Here is a 13,671-nt window from a genome sequence, read left to right on the forward strand (position 1 = left end):
CATCACTGCAAGGGGTGAACTAGCCAGGGCAATTCTGGAGAGCTCACCTTGGTGGTGAAGACAGGAGAGCTGTCAGGCTGACTAACCCTGCAAATCTCCAGTCCCAGAACCAGGGTTATGTGTCAGCCCACTCCAACATCCACACCATCTGTGATCTGTTGGAGCATGGGAGGGAGAGTTAGTCTCGTAGACCCAGGGCTGCAGGATATTTGGGACACAGGGCAGCAGGGGATGTCCAGGAAGAGTCCCAGAGAGGGCCTTGTGTTGATGGTGTAGCAGAGACCAGGGGCCTCTAACCAGTACAGTGATTCTTTGTGATGAACACTTGCATGTAAAAATGTATGGATAAAGGGGTTTACTGCATGACCCACTGTGTCACACTGCAGCTTCCATGACAAAAATTTCCCCTTCTTCCTTTTTTTTTCCCCTTTTCTCTCTTAAATTTTATTTTGTTTAATTTTTGAGGTGGGGAGATTGGTGGGATCAAGAGGCATGATGTGAAAGACAAAAAGAATAAATAAAAGAAAGATAATAAAAGAAAGAAAATGGTGGTTCCTGGTTCTGTAGAAAATTAAAAAAATCCCAAGAGGTCTACAGCATCTCTGGTTCTCCTCTGTGACTAACATGAGAAGCAATAAACTTAAATGAGCCAGCAGTCCAGCTCTGAAGATGAGCAATTACAGCACACCCTGGCTGAGTGCTGCAAGTCAGGCTGCCTCATGTCTGTGAGCTCTGGTCCCCCTTTCTTTACTGAGGAATCAGTGAAGTCTCCCTCATGGACTGAGAGGGGTGTTAAATGTTTCATCCTCAATAGTGTTACTGGGTATCCTTTCTTAATACATACCTAGAGAAGAGCTGTAGAGAACAAAATGGCATCACCATATATTTTGGGCATGCCTTTCAGATAAAAAGATTATTGGATCAGAATGCTCACAGCTCTGCTCAGTCAGTCCTTCCTCATGCAATCCTCCCTCTGTCCTCAAGTATGTGGGATTCCTTGCGAGGACTCTTGAGCAAGCCAGCCTACGTGCAGTGTGATGACCTGAAAACCCAGTCATCTACAGCCTCTGCGATGGGAGCATGAGTCACCCAGCTCTCAAAATGCTGCATTCCCTAAGGTGAGTGCTGCTTCTTTGCATAGACAATGAGGTCTTAGCTATATATGATCATGTCTCCTTGAAAGTTCTTAGTCACATATTAGTCAGACCACCTCCAAATCAGAGGGTGTACTTCTCTCCAGTTTAGCATGTAACTTATAGAACCTCCTCAAAAGTGGTTTTGTCACAGCTCCCCTCTATCTCTGTAGCCTGTGACAAACTCAAGACTAAGTAGATGGATCCTGCTTCTACCTTGAGAAATTCTCTTCTCTAGGCGGCCCTTGCCTAGTATCTGAAACTCTCTTTTCTTTCCATGGTAAACTGAGGCAGGAAACTGTCAGGAGGCATTATTTTAGAAAAGTTTAAGTTTTCATAAAAACCATTGAGGAAGATATGTAGAGTTTCTACATGACCCCTCCTCTAGTTTTTCCTGTTATTAGCATCTGTTGTTATTGATACACCAATATCTGTGCATTATAATGAACTAAAACTCATTCTGTAATTTACATTAGGGTTCTAGCTTTCTTGTCAGGCTAGCCTCAAACTCACAGAAATCTGACTGCCTCTACCTCCCTAGTGCTGGGATTAAAAGCATATGCCACCACATCCGGCTTTGTGTTTGCATTTCTATGGTGTATGCCATGTATATACCATTGCAGTATGACACAGAACTTTTTCACTGAGTTAAACTCTCTGTTTCACCTTTCTTCCCCAATCCCACACCTTAATCACTTCAACCACTATTTTTCTTACTGTCTCTTTCATCTTTCAGAAAGTCATAACTGCAATAGTACAGATGAAGTCTATTCATATTCAGTGGAACAATATAGTCTTTAATTTATTTTATTTTGTTATTTTCTGTTTGGGTGTGCTTTACCTGCATATATATCTATATACCATATTGGTGCCCTGTACCCATGGGGGCCAGAAAAAGGTATCAGATCCCAAGAACTAGAGCAACCTATGGTTGTAGTCTGCCAAGTAGGTGCTAGAAATTGAACCTGGATCTTCTGCAAGAGCAGCCAGTTCTCTTAAACAGTGGAGCCATCTCTCCAGCCCTACAATACAGTCTTTTAATTGCCTGGCAAGTTAATTTTTTTTATTAATGGATAATACTCCTCACTGCATGGATGTGTCACATTTCCCCATTTACTATTGATGAATATGTTGGTTATTATCATTTTCAGGCAATTATGAATAAAAACTAATGCTTTTGTGTGGACTTCAGTTTTTCTAGAGATTTTAGTTTCTTACTTAATTCTTCACATAGGTTATAGGTCTTCTGGTTCTACTTGTTTTTTCTCAGTCCATCCAATGGAGTTTTTTTTTTATATTTTAAAGCCTTTCTCATTTGAAATATGAGTGCTCAGAAAACTGAATGTTAACATATAGAGCCAGGAACTAGATCACTATATCTCTTTCTGTAAATTCAACTTCAAACGGATTTAAAACCTCAGTATGGCCGGGCGGTGGTGGCGCATGCCTTTAATCCCAGCACTCGGGAGGCAGAGCCAGGCAGATCTCTGTGAGTTCGAGGCCAGCCTGGGCTACCAAGTGAGTTCCAGGAAAAGGCACAAAGCTACACAGAGAAACCCTGTCTCGAAAAACCAAAAAAAAAAAAAACAAACAAAAAAAAACCTCAGTATGAGTCCTTATACCTTGAAACTGCTAGAGTAAAAAGAAAAAAAAGTAGGGAGCATGCTTCAACATATAGGTAAGGGTAAGAATTACCTGAATGGGACTCTGGAAGCATAGGGAAGAGGGTCAACAATTGACAAATAGTATATTACAAAACTAAAAACCTCTGTATAGCAGAGGACACTCCTAGAGCAAAAAGACTGTTCACAGAATGGAAAAAATACTTGCTAGATATATATTTGAAAGAAGTTTAATAACTATGACATATAAGGAACTAAAAAGTAAAATTGGAAACAAACAGTACATTTAAAAATAGGCTAGGGAGCTAAATAAAGAGTTCTTTAAAAAATATAAATGCCTAGGGAATACTTTCAAATGTATTCAACATCATTAGCCATCAGGGAGATGAAAACTGCTCTAATATTCCATCCCAGTCAGAATGAATACAAATGACAATACATGCTAGTATGCATATAGGGAAATAGGAACCTACTGCTAGTGTGCACCCACTTTGAAAATAGAACTGGAGGATTCTCAAAAATTAGAGCCATGATCTTGATGCCCCTTGCTCATAGAATCACTCTTCTCTCTCTTCGACTGGACTCCTGGATCTTGGTCTGGTGCTTGGCTGTAGATCTCTGCATTTGCTTCCATCAGTTACTGAATGAAGGCTCTATGATGGTAGTTAGGGTATTCACTGATCTGATTAATGGGATAAGCTGGTTCAGGCACCTTCTCCACTATTGCTAGTAGTCTAAGATGGGTTCATCCTTGTGGGTTCCTGGGATCCATCCCTGGTGCATGAGCTGGGTTTTTGGAGATCAATACCTATGGTGGGATACCTTGCACAGCCTTGATGCATGGTAAAGGGTTTGGACCTGTTTCTACTGAATGTACCAGGCTCTGCGGGCTCCCCATGGGAGATCTTGCCTTGTTGGAGTAGGGGATGAGGGGTGGGAAGGCAGGAAGGATGGGAGGAGGGAGGAGAGGGGGATCTGTGATTGGTATGTAAAATGAATAAAAAATTCCTTAATAAAAAATTAGAGCCATAACACAATACCCAGGCATACCACTCCTTGGTATACCCTAGAGAATCTGTAACCCACTCCAAAAACACTGCATGCTTATGCTCATAGCAACTCTATTCGCAATAGCCAGGAGATGGAGTCAGTCCAGCTGTTATACCAACTAATGAAAATGGGGCACACATACACAATAGAACTTTATCCACCTATAAATAAAATCGAGATTATGAAGTTTTCAGGAAAATAAAGGGATGTGGAAAAAATATATACTGAGTAAGTTAGTCCAGACTCAATCTAGAAAAACAAACAGGGCATGTTCTTTCTCATATGTGGCACTGAGCTTCAAATCTTAGATTTGTGTGTTTAGAGTGTCAATAATCACTAGTTAGGAAACTAGAAAGTGGTCATTGAAGGGATATCTTAAGGGAAGAGAATAGTAGAACGTGAGTATAATGAAGAAAAGAGAGGAATATGGACGTATGGGTTCAAATGGGGAAGGGTTTGGGAAGGTAAGACATAGGATGAGGTGGAAAGATAACTAACACTAAGAATGTTTGGGAAAGCCACATGGAAACCTATTTTATAAGCTTCCTAAAAGTCATGGATCTACAGATTGTCCAACAAAAAGCCCAGCACATGGTATTAAGTTGTTGGTCAGGAGAGTTCCAGAAACCCCCCACCACACACATATACACACACCAAAAATATAAGTTATTTAGACTGCACTTGGTTGCTCATCTGAATTTGATGGTAAGAAGATATTGCTGAAAACACTACATGCTTTGGTCACAGGACATGGAGAAAAATACGTTGGTACTGACCTGAAAGCTTACTCCAGGCTGGATAGCTTTTATAGCACCAAAAGGAGCCATCCAGGCTTCTGGGAGAACAAAGTCACCAATAGTCTTATCCAGTTGTGAACCTTGTGAGCTGTGGTGATGATGGGTCTGACAAGCAGGTCCATGGCACAATGCTATGGGAGTAACCATCTGCTTTCTGATTGTATTTAAGGCCTACTCTACAAGAACAAATTAATGCTTGATACTGTAAATCTAACCAAGAGCCCAAGACTAAAGTGTCCACAGACCCAAAGGGGAAAAACTTAGTATTTCTTTGCTAACTTAGCATATTATCAAATTGATCTCTAAATACTTGCTAATATATCAGAAAATCTTCTCTTCCCAGTGGATGACAGTTAATAAAATGATTCATAATTGGTAAAGATGCAGAGAGTTTCTGTAGAGTACAAAGTTCTGAATGGGACATCTGTGCTGCCGTCCCTTACCCCAAGGCTCAGGGAACATTGTGTAAGAGGGGTCAGAGCGATTGTGAGGGTCAGAGGTCAGAAAAGACTACTGTAAAATGCTCTGTTCTGGTCAAGTCAGATCTGTGGCATTCTTGAACTCACAGCACTGATGTGTGCCAGAACAGCACCTGGCCAAGATCAAACCAGTCAACATTCTGTGTGGATGAGGTAGTCACATAAGGCCCATCCCATGCCGAGGAGGTATTGGCAGTTGATGGCTGCTGGGGTTGGGGGGAAGAGTCAGTCTGGCACTTTTACTCCTGACACCTCATTCTCCACCCCCCTTTTTTGGTACAGAATGCATTAGCAAGAAAAGGAGTGAAGGTAAGACTACTAAAGATAATAAAATAGAAAGTTGAAAGAGCCCTGAATTTTAATATATGCTGTGGGGCCCACTGCAATTTAAACGGGTTATATTATATGAAAAAAGTAAGCTGACTAACTATAGTAGATGGCTTTTGCTTCTGCTATTCAATCTCTGACAGTCCCAGAAATACCTTCCCAAGCCCCTATAGTTAGTGTAGCTGGATGGTGGGAAAACAAAAACCCTGCTATGTGCTTACTTTCTATGTTCTTATATGTACAGGGTTGAAGAAACTGTCAGAGCACCAACAATTGGTCATTCAACATTCAGTTTCTAGGGAGATCAGGAACCGTGAATCTCACCCTTGTGAGGGCAGTTGAAGAGCAAGTGCTCAGAAATTGCAACAGATCTGCAGACTAAGCATTTCTTTCCTACATCCTTTCTCACCCTCTTTGCCTATTTTCTTATCTTACCCGCTCTCATTGTTGGCTTTTGTGTGACAATCTTCAGCTACCTGGACTTCTCCATTGGTCTGCTGGTTTGGGGGGAAGACTGTGCCTATCAGTAACTGGATCTAGAGGCTTGCATGCGACAGGAGCTCTGATATCCAGTCATGTTTATAAGTTTCCCAGCTAAGGCCAGATTTCAGGACTTTGTCCTGGAATCTACAAGTCTTTATGTTTACAAATTTCTCTTGTGACTCTGGGAAACCAAATATTTTTGGCTCAGTGGTTCTTCCATGTGTACATATGCACATTCACATAGGAATTCCGAGGAAATGTATTCAAAATGGTTGCTTTCATTTTCTAGTTTTAGGAAGTTTGATTTAGTTGGCTAATTCTAGAGACTTATTTATCAGTAAGCACTGATATATTTTGGAACCAGATATTCCCTGGGTCTGACTTGAAGAAATTCTTATCCACAAGAAGCCTGAAATGGCTCCATGGAGGTGAGCTGGTCATCACCTGTGAGAAAGGTGCTGAGGACAAGGAACCTGTATTGTTTCTGGGGAGCCAAATGCATTAGAGATGCAGGAGAATAAAATTGCCACGAAGGAGAAGGAGGGAAAGTGATGATGATTTCAAAGTATGACTTTATCAGAAACCAAAATTCTCGCTCTAAGTTTGAATATGCTAATGTTCTCCCTTGTCTTTGTGCTTCACCCAAATTGATGGTACAGTGATCACAATAGTCTGTTTTTGTTCGAATCTTAAATGGTCTTTTAATGAAAAACCCAGAGCCAGATATCAGGGTGAAAGCTGAAAGACCAGAGAAGTTCTTACCTCTACGAAATCTTCAGCCTAAAGAAAATGAGTTCCTGTTTCCTCATACCTTATATGACTTTCTCTGCCCTGCCATATTGCTTCCTGGAATTAAAGGAGTGTGTGCTTCTCGAGCAAAGACATGAGATCTCACATGCTGGGGTTAAAGATGTGTGCCACCACTGCCTGACTCTATTTCTCTTCTATACTGAATTAATCTCATCTCCAGATGGTTCTCTGCCTCCCGAGTGATAAGATTAAAGGTGTATGCCACCACTGCCTCACTTCAATATCTAATCTAGTGGCTGGCTCTGTCCTCTGATCCTCAGGGAAGTTATTAGGGTACACAATATATCACCACAGTCTGTAAAAGCTACATAAACAGCGACACTCAGTTGAGTCACACTCCTTGTTGTGTTTAGTGCAATTAAAGTAAGAGAAATGCTGTGGTGCAGTTTCTTACTCAGCTGCAGCTCTCCAAAAATTCCAGTGCATGTGTGCACATGTGCTTTAAGTGTGTGAGGGAAATGGGGCACAGAGTGGTTTTATTCATGAAATATATGTATGGTCAAAACCTTTTTATTCTGGAGAAAAAGAAGACTATTAGGAATATAATTCATTACCTTTGGGCCACAATCTTTTATTTCTTTAGTTCAACCAGCAAGTATTGAGAGCCCAGCCTGTGTTTGTAGCCAGGAACAGAAACTTAGCTGGAGCTGGAGGGGCCGGAGCAGCCCACATCCAGCTAATGAGAACTAATTGGACCTTCCTGCCACCAGGATGAAGATAATTGGATCCCTGGACACGCTGACCTTTTTATTTGCTCACCATTTAACATGTGCTCTTGGCTACTGGGCTTGGAGCTTAAACAGTGGTACATTTAAGCCACCAGCCACATTCTTCCTCATGTCCATCCATCCTTTTTGCTTCTTTCTTCTTTCCTTCTGTTTGCCCTCCATTCTGGCCTTTTGAGAAAGGTGCTGTGAGTGGCCTCTGAGTAGAGTCATCCTGCCAACTGAAGACAGGCATTCCTTGTTGTCTGGCCCTCTCTCTAAGGGTGAGGAGAAGCAGCCCTTAATGAGGCCCCAGCCTCAGAAATGGAGTAGAGAATGGGAACGACATTGCTCTACTCTTGTTCAATGTTCCTAGTTGCTGGGCTGGCTAGACTCCCTACTTTGCTGGCCCATATGTGAGCTGACAAGTGAAGCAGGCATTTGTGCTCTGTGAGCAGTGACCCAGCACTCAGGCCATCAGTGACTTCTTTAGTGCTGTTAGCTGCCTGCTGAGCTAACTCAGTCTAGTCTTTCAGCCTGCAGAGGCTGATTTACCTTCACTGGACCTCTTGCAGCCATGCTTTTCCAGTTGCTCAGTTGAGAAGTGTCCTAAAGTTGTAGCTCTAACTATTTGGGATACCCAGGTAGACTCTAGAAATCCAAGTAAGGTGCCATCAGGGGGATGCATATTTGCTATTTTCCACTTTAACAACCACTCATGATGGAACCTGCCTGTTCCTAAAGCAGAGGACCAGGACCTCTCAGCTACAACCCGTGTCTTCCTGTCCTAAAGTAACATGCACAGTGCACCTCCATGAATGCATGTGACTATGCATATGTAGTGCTTGGAGGATTCATTGTTCCTGTTATACTCAATGGTTCTGGCCACAGAATCTATACCTTTACCTCTACATTCAAGTTTAGTGTGTTTCTACTTAGTTGTGGGTGTGAAAGGGTAATTCATAAAGATGTCATCAATAATCTTTTATTTCAATGTCATAGGACAATTAAATACAACATCACTAGGACACATTTGTGGATTTCTAATTTGAAGCTAGATTTTTAGAAAATAGTTGCTTTAAAACAAAATGACAACCAAATAGTTATGCAGTGGTATGACTCCACATGAGAAATCAGAAGGCAGGAGATATTTTTATTTTAGCCCTTTAAGCTGGGTAGCTCTACACACTATGTACTTTCCATACTTTGTCTGGAAAGCTACCCATGCCTTCCATTTTCTTCCACCCCACAGAAAGCCTACCTCACAGGACTCAGCCTGAGGAAATTTGAATTGGCTCATTAATCTCGGGAAATTTTCTTCGATGGAGCCCAAGGCTAGATGTCCATCTCCTCTTTATCATGCTTTATTCTTGTTTCTTACCTCGATGTTTTACTCTCTCAGGTCTCTGCCCGCCATCTCATTGCCAAATCCAGTGACTGCTGTCATCATCCTGCTTAAGCTCTTAACAGTACGTTATTACTTACTGACCCTGTTCTTTTCCCAAAGCCTCTCCCCCGCTCTCCATAATTCCATGGCCTCATGCTTCCTTTCACATTGCAGCCATACTCGCTGCTTCTACTGACAATCTGATGCTGGTCAGTCCACCAAGATTCTCATATAGCTGCTTCATCCCTTGCTGCACACAAGCCCAGGACAAGCTCACTTGTTCTCGGGATGTGAGCTAAATGCTTGAGTCCAAAGTATGTTTTTATACTTTTCTAACCTTAGGCATGTAGTGTGTAACCTTTTCTCCTGTTTCATTTCCTCACTTGTAACATAGAGATACATATCCTGTAAGAGCTAAAACCACCCATGTGTGAATAAGAAATGCAGTACTGTGTGTCAAATCCTTCCCTAGGGTTGCCCGATTTACATGCCAGCCAAGGGCTTTTGTCTCCATCTTCTCACTCCAATTTTTCCTGCCTTTCCATACTGCAATAATCAGTTCCCAAAGTATACACTCTGTCCTTGAAGCATGGGAGACATACGTGTGTGAATCTCTGTGTGCTCTCCTGTCTTTGCCTCAAAATTATGAACTTCTCCTGAGCTCTGACTGAATCTTAATTCTCACACCAGACATTTGGTGAACTTTAGGTGATTACGTTAAATTGAATGAAACATTTTTGTTACCACATATTAAGTGTACATATGACTGGTGCTCAGTATGACCTTTCTCCCCAAGTACACAGCATGGACTAGTCAGATATATCTCTTCTACCATCCCTCTGCATCTTTCCTAATTCCTTAGTAACTGATGACCCTTAAAAAATTATATAGAAAGAACATTTAAGGAACTGTATGCTTAGATCATGTTTGCCCCAGAGGACCAACTTTCTGATAGTTAAGTTTACTGACTAGAGAACTGCACAAATGTCTCAGCTAACCTTGGAAAGACCAGGAATTGAAGGAATTCTTTCAGTTTCAATCCCTCAAAGCCTTCTGGGGTTTGGCAAATCCCTAGACAGCACCTCCCATCCAATGCACAAACCATGGAAATGTTTGAGTTATCAGTTCACTGCCATGTGCACTTTCTTTTATGGAAAGGTAGGTTTGAGTTTTCCTCCAACTTTTCTCAAGAAAAGCTGAAAAAATGGAAACTTCTTAAGTAATTGATTTAGCTTCCCTGAAGGTCCTGGCTCTTGGCAAGGCTGAGGTCGGAAACTGCAATAAGATTCCCTTTTTTGCTGTGTTTTCAACATTTGGTCCTTAATCCATATAAAAGTGCAGTTGCTATGAGGAAATGTTGTTGGGGTCACTCGGAACACAGGAAAGGAGTAGAATTATAACACGCAACCACACCCTGTAGAAGGAGAACAGGTCGTATCCGCCTTCTTGTTTTCTTCCCAGGAAAGCCTTAAAACCGAGGGAAGGAGGAGGAGAACTGTAAGAGGACTTGAGAGAGCGGCAGTTAAACTACCAGCTTGCCTTCCCTGGGCTGGGCTAGGTAGAAGTTGAGGGTGCCCATCTTTCTTCATTCCTGTGCATCTTGGAGGGCCACAACTAGACTGTGTGGAGACCTGTCGATGCTCCCACTGTGCTTACCTTTCCCCTATTCTCCCACCTCACTGAGCCTGAGAAGTTAACCCTCAAAAATGGCACTTGGCTAAAAACCCACAGGAGGTTGCCATCTGTCATGGCTCATTCCATGGTTGAAATAATATGATGGATATGGATGATGCACTGAACAGACCAATAGTTATGTTTTACTCACTGTGTGCCCTTCTATGGTCAATGCATGTTTCAGAGGGGAAAATAGGCTTCATCAATAGTGAAGGATCACCTTTTCATATGACTGCCTCATAAAACTACTCTGAACTCCCTGGAAGCTGGGCCTATGGGTAAAAGGAGAAAACATTAATCAAAGGAGGCCAAATCTCTCTCAGACCCTACTTCATAGTTTCCATATGAGCAAAACCTCTCTTTTTTCCTTCTGTTTATTATTAGGGAGGTGACTCTTTTGTGAGCATAAGATCAAGATGGGAAAAAGGAGAGTTCAGGTACTGGTGTGTGTGTGTGTGTGTGTGTGTGTGTGTGTGTGTGTGTGTGTGTGCATGCATATGTGTGTATATGTGTGCACACATGTGTTTAGAGTTGAGATGAGGGAATATGGGGGCTTGGATGAGTAGGATCAACTTATAATACAAAGATTTCTTAGAAGGAAAGTTCATAGTGGTGACATCAGGGAATATATGGGAAGGGGAGAGGAGAATCTCTTCCCTGCTTTTCACTGTTGTGTTGGGAAGCCTGCTAGGTCTCAGGACTGTGCTAAAAGTTGGCCTGTGATCCTTGAGGCAATCTCTATACTTATTTGCCCATCACCCCTGTTTTCTTCATTTCCATCTCATCTGCTTTTGCCTTTTTGCTCATGTTTTTTAGCTTTGCCATTATGTCTGGTCTCTAAGTTCCAGTGAACTTTCTTCCAGTGTGACAATATTATCTCAGTTCATAGTTCTTGTTGATTGTATGTATTTGTAAGGGATGGAGAAATATTCCATTATCCACTTTCACACCCACATTTTAGATCAGAAGAGGCATTTCTTTTGGAATTCAGTGTTTGTGTTCTGCCAGACTCTTAACTTTCTGCCACTGTACTGTACTGAGAACTACTTTTCCTGAAAAGCCAGGGTCTGCTGAACTGTACAGAGAACTACTTTTCCTGAAAAGCCAGGGTCCTCTATGTGTTCTGCATCTCTCACTTTGTTTATGGACCATCTTTTATCTGTGTCTCATAGCCTTCTGGTTTTGAGAATGTGAATGTAGAACAAGTTCCCACCTAGAGCCTTGCCTTTAATAAAGGTTGGCTTGGATTCTGATCTGCTGGGAAAGTAGGAAGAGAGGACCATGTGGGGCTGATTCTAAAGTCAGCTGACATAACTTATAAAGGGGTGGGTGACATTCTCAGGTGTTTATAGACTACAATCCTTTAAACTAAAGGAATGTTCTGGTCTCTTTAGTGACTCTAGTTTAAAGAACTTAATACATTTTTTTGGACTTGAATAATTTTTAGTATTTATATTCTTTAAAATGACTAAGTCTTAAAGTAGTTATACTAATATTAAAAGATCACAATTGAAAGTCTTATACTTTTTAATTTTACGTATTACAAAGCTACAGTAATAAAAATAGTGTGGTACACAGCTAAAGACAGATATGTAGACCAGATAAGTGAAATAGAAAAATACAGAAATAAACTCTTACATACATAGTCAAATGATTTTTAACAAGGACACCAAGGTTCAATGAAGAAAGATTCTGGAAAACTAGACATTCACACTTTAAAAACTGAAGGTGAATCAATATCATATATAACACATAGAATGTAAGTCAAAACAGATCAAAGATCTCAACATAAAAGCTAAAACTGTAAATCTCCTAGAAGAAATCATGGGAGGAAATCTTAATGATATTGAATTCAGCAGTGATTTCTCAGATATAGTATCAAAATCTCAGAAAACAATTGGAAAAAATTAGGTAAAATGGCTGTGTATTAACCACAACCAAAAGAATCTGATTTAAAAATGGACCAAAGATTTGTAGTGTTTCACCAAAGAATACATGTAAGCCACTACTGAGCATGTGAAAAGATATTTAACATTGCTGCTTTGATTGAGATATGAATGCTTGGTTCCTAGTACAGCAATATTAAGTGTTTGGGCCTTGGGAAGTGGTTGGATTATGAGGTCACTGACTCCTCTGTGGTTTGACCAATTGATGCATAGGTACGTATATTAAAGGATTGGTCCCTAAAACAACAATGTTCAGAGTTGAGGCTTTAGGAAGTGATTGGATCATGAGGTCACTGACTTCTCTGTGATTTTAGCCATTAATAGATAGGTTCATAATTTTGTTTTTGTTTTTGTTTTTTTCAAGACAGGGTTTCTCTGTGTAGCTTTGCGCCTTTCCTGGATATCGCTCTGTAGACCAGGCTGGCCTCGAACTCACAAAGATCCGCCTACCTCTGCCTCCCAAGTGCTGGGATTAAAGGCGTGCACCACCACTGTCTGGCTTAGGTTCATAATTTGACAGAAATAATTGGAAGTAGTAAAATTTATAATATAGAACTAGTTGAAAGGAAAGGTTCCTTTAAGGACTGCCCTTTGAACGAATGCTCTTGCTATCTTGCCCTTGTCCATGACATATCATTCATTCTAACTTTGCTCTTGCTTGCTGTGGGATGTTCTATATGCTGTAAATCTATGTTGCTCTGATTGTTTGATAAATAAAATGCTGATTGGCTAGTAGCCAGGCAGAAAGTATAAGCAGGATAAGCAGACAAGGAGAATTCTGGGAAGAGGAAGGCTGAGTCAGGAGATGCCAGTTCACAAATCCAGGGAGCAGCAAGTAATGGCACAAAGGTAAAGCCATGAAACACATGGTGACATATAGATTAACAGAAATGGGTTGAGTTGAAGTGTAAGAGCTAGTCAGTAGTTAGCCTGAGCTAACGGTTGAGCAGTTTTAATTAATATAAGCCTCTGTGTGTTTACTTGGGTCTGAGCACAGACTGGATGGGACACAGGAACACTTCCAACTCTACTTGCTCTCAGTCTCATGCTCTCTCTCACTTTCCTTCCAGTCAGCCAGGAGATGGGCAGCATGGTTCTCATATATATTCTCTACTGTGATATTCTGCCTTATAAGACCACAAATTATTAAAATGGGGCAAAGGAACCACATACAGAAACTGTTGCAACTGTAAGCCAAAATAAATCCCTCCTCATTTAAAACCTTTCAGGTATTTTGTCATAGCCATGGAGAGCAAACT

Source organism: Peromyscus leucopus, chromosome 5 (assembly GCF_004664715.2).
Source record: "Peromyscus leucopus breed LL Stock chromosome 5, UCI_PerLeu_2.1, whole genome shotgun sequence".
Taxonomy (NCBI): Eukaryota; Metazoa; Chordata; class Mammalia; order Rodentia; family Cricetidae; genus Peromyscus; species Peromyscus leucopus.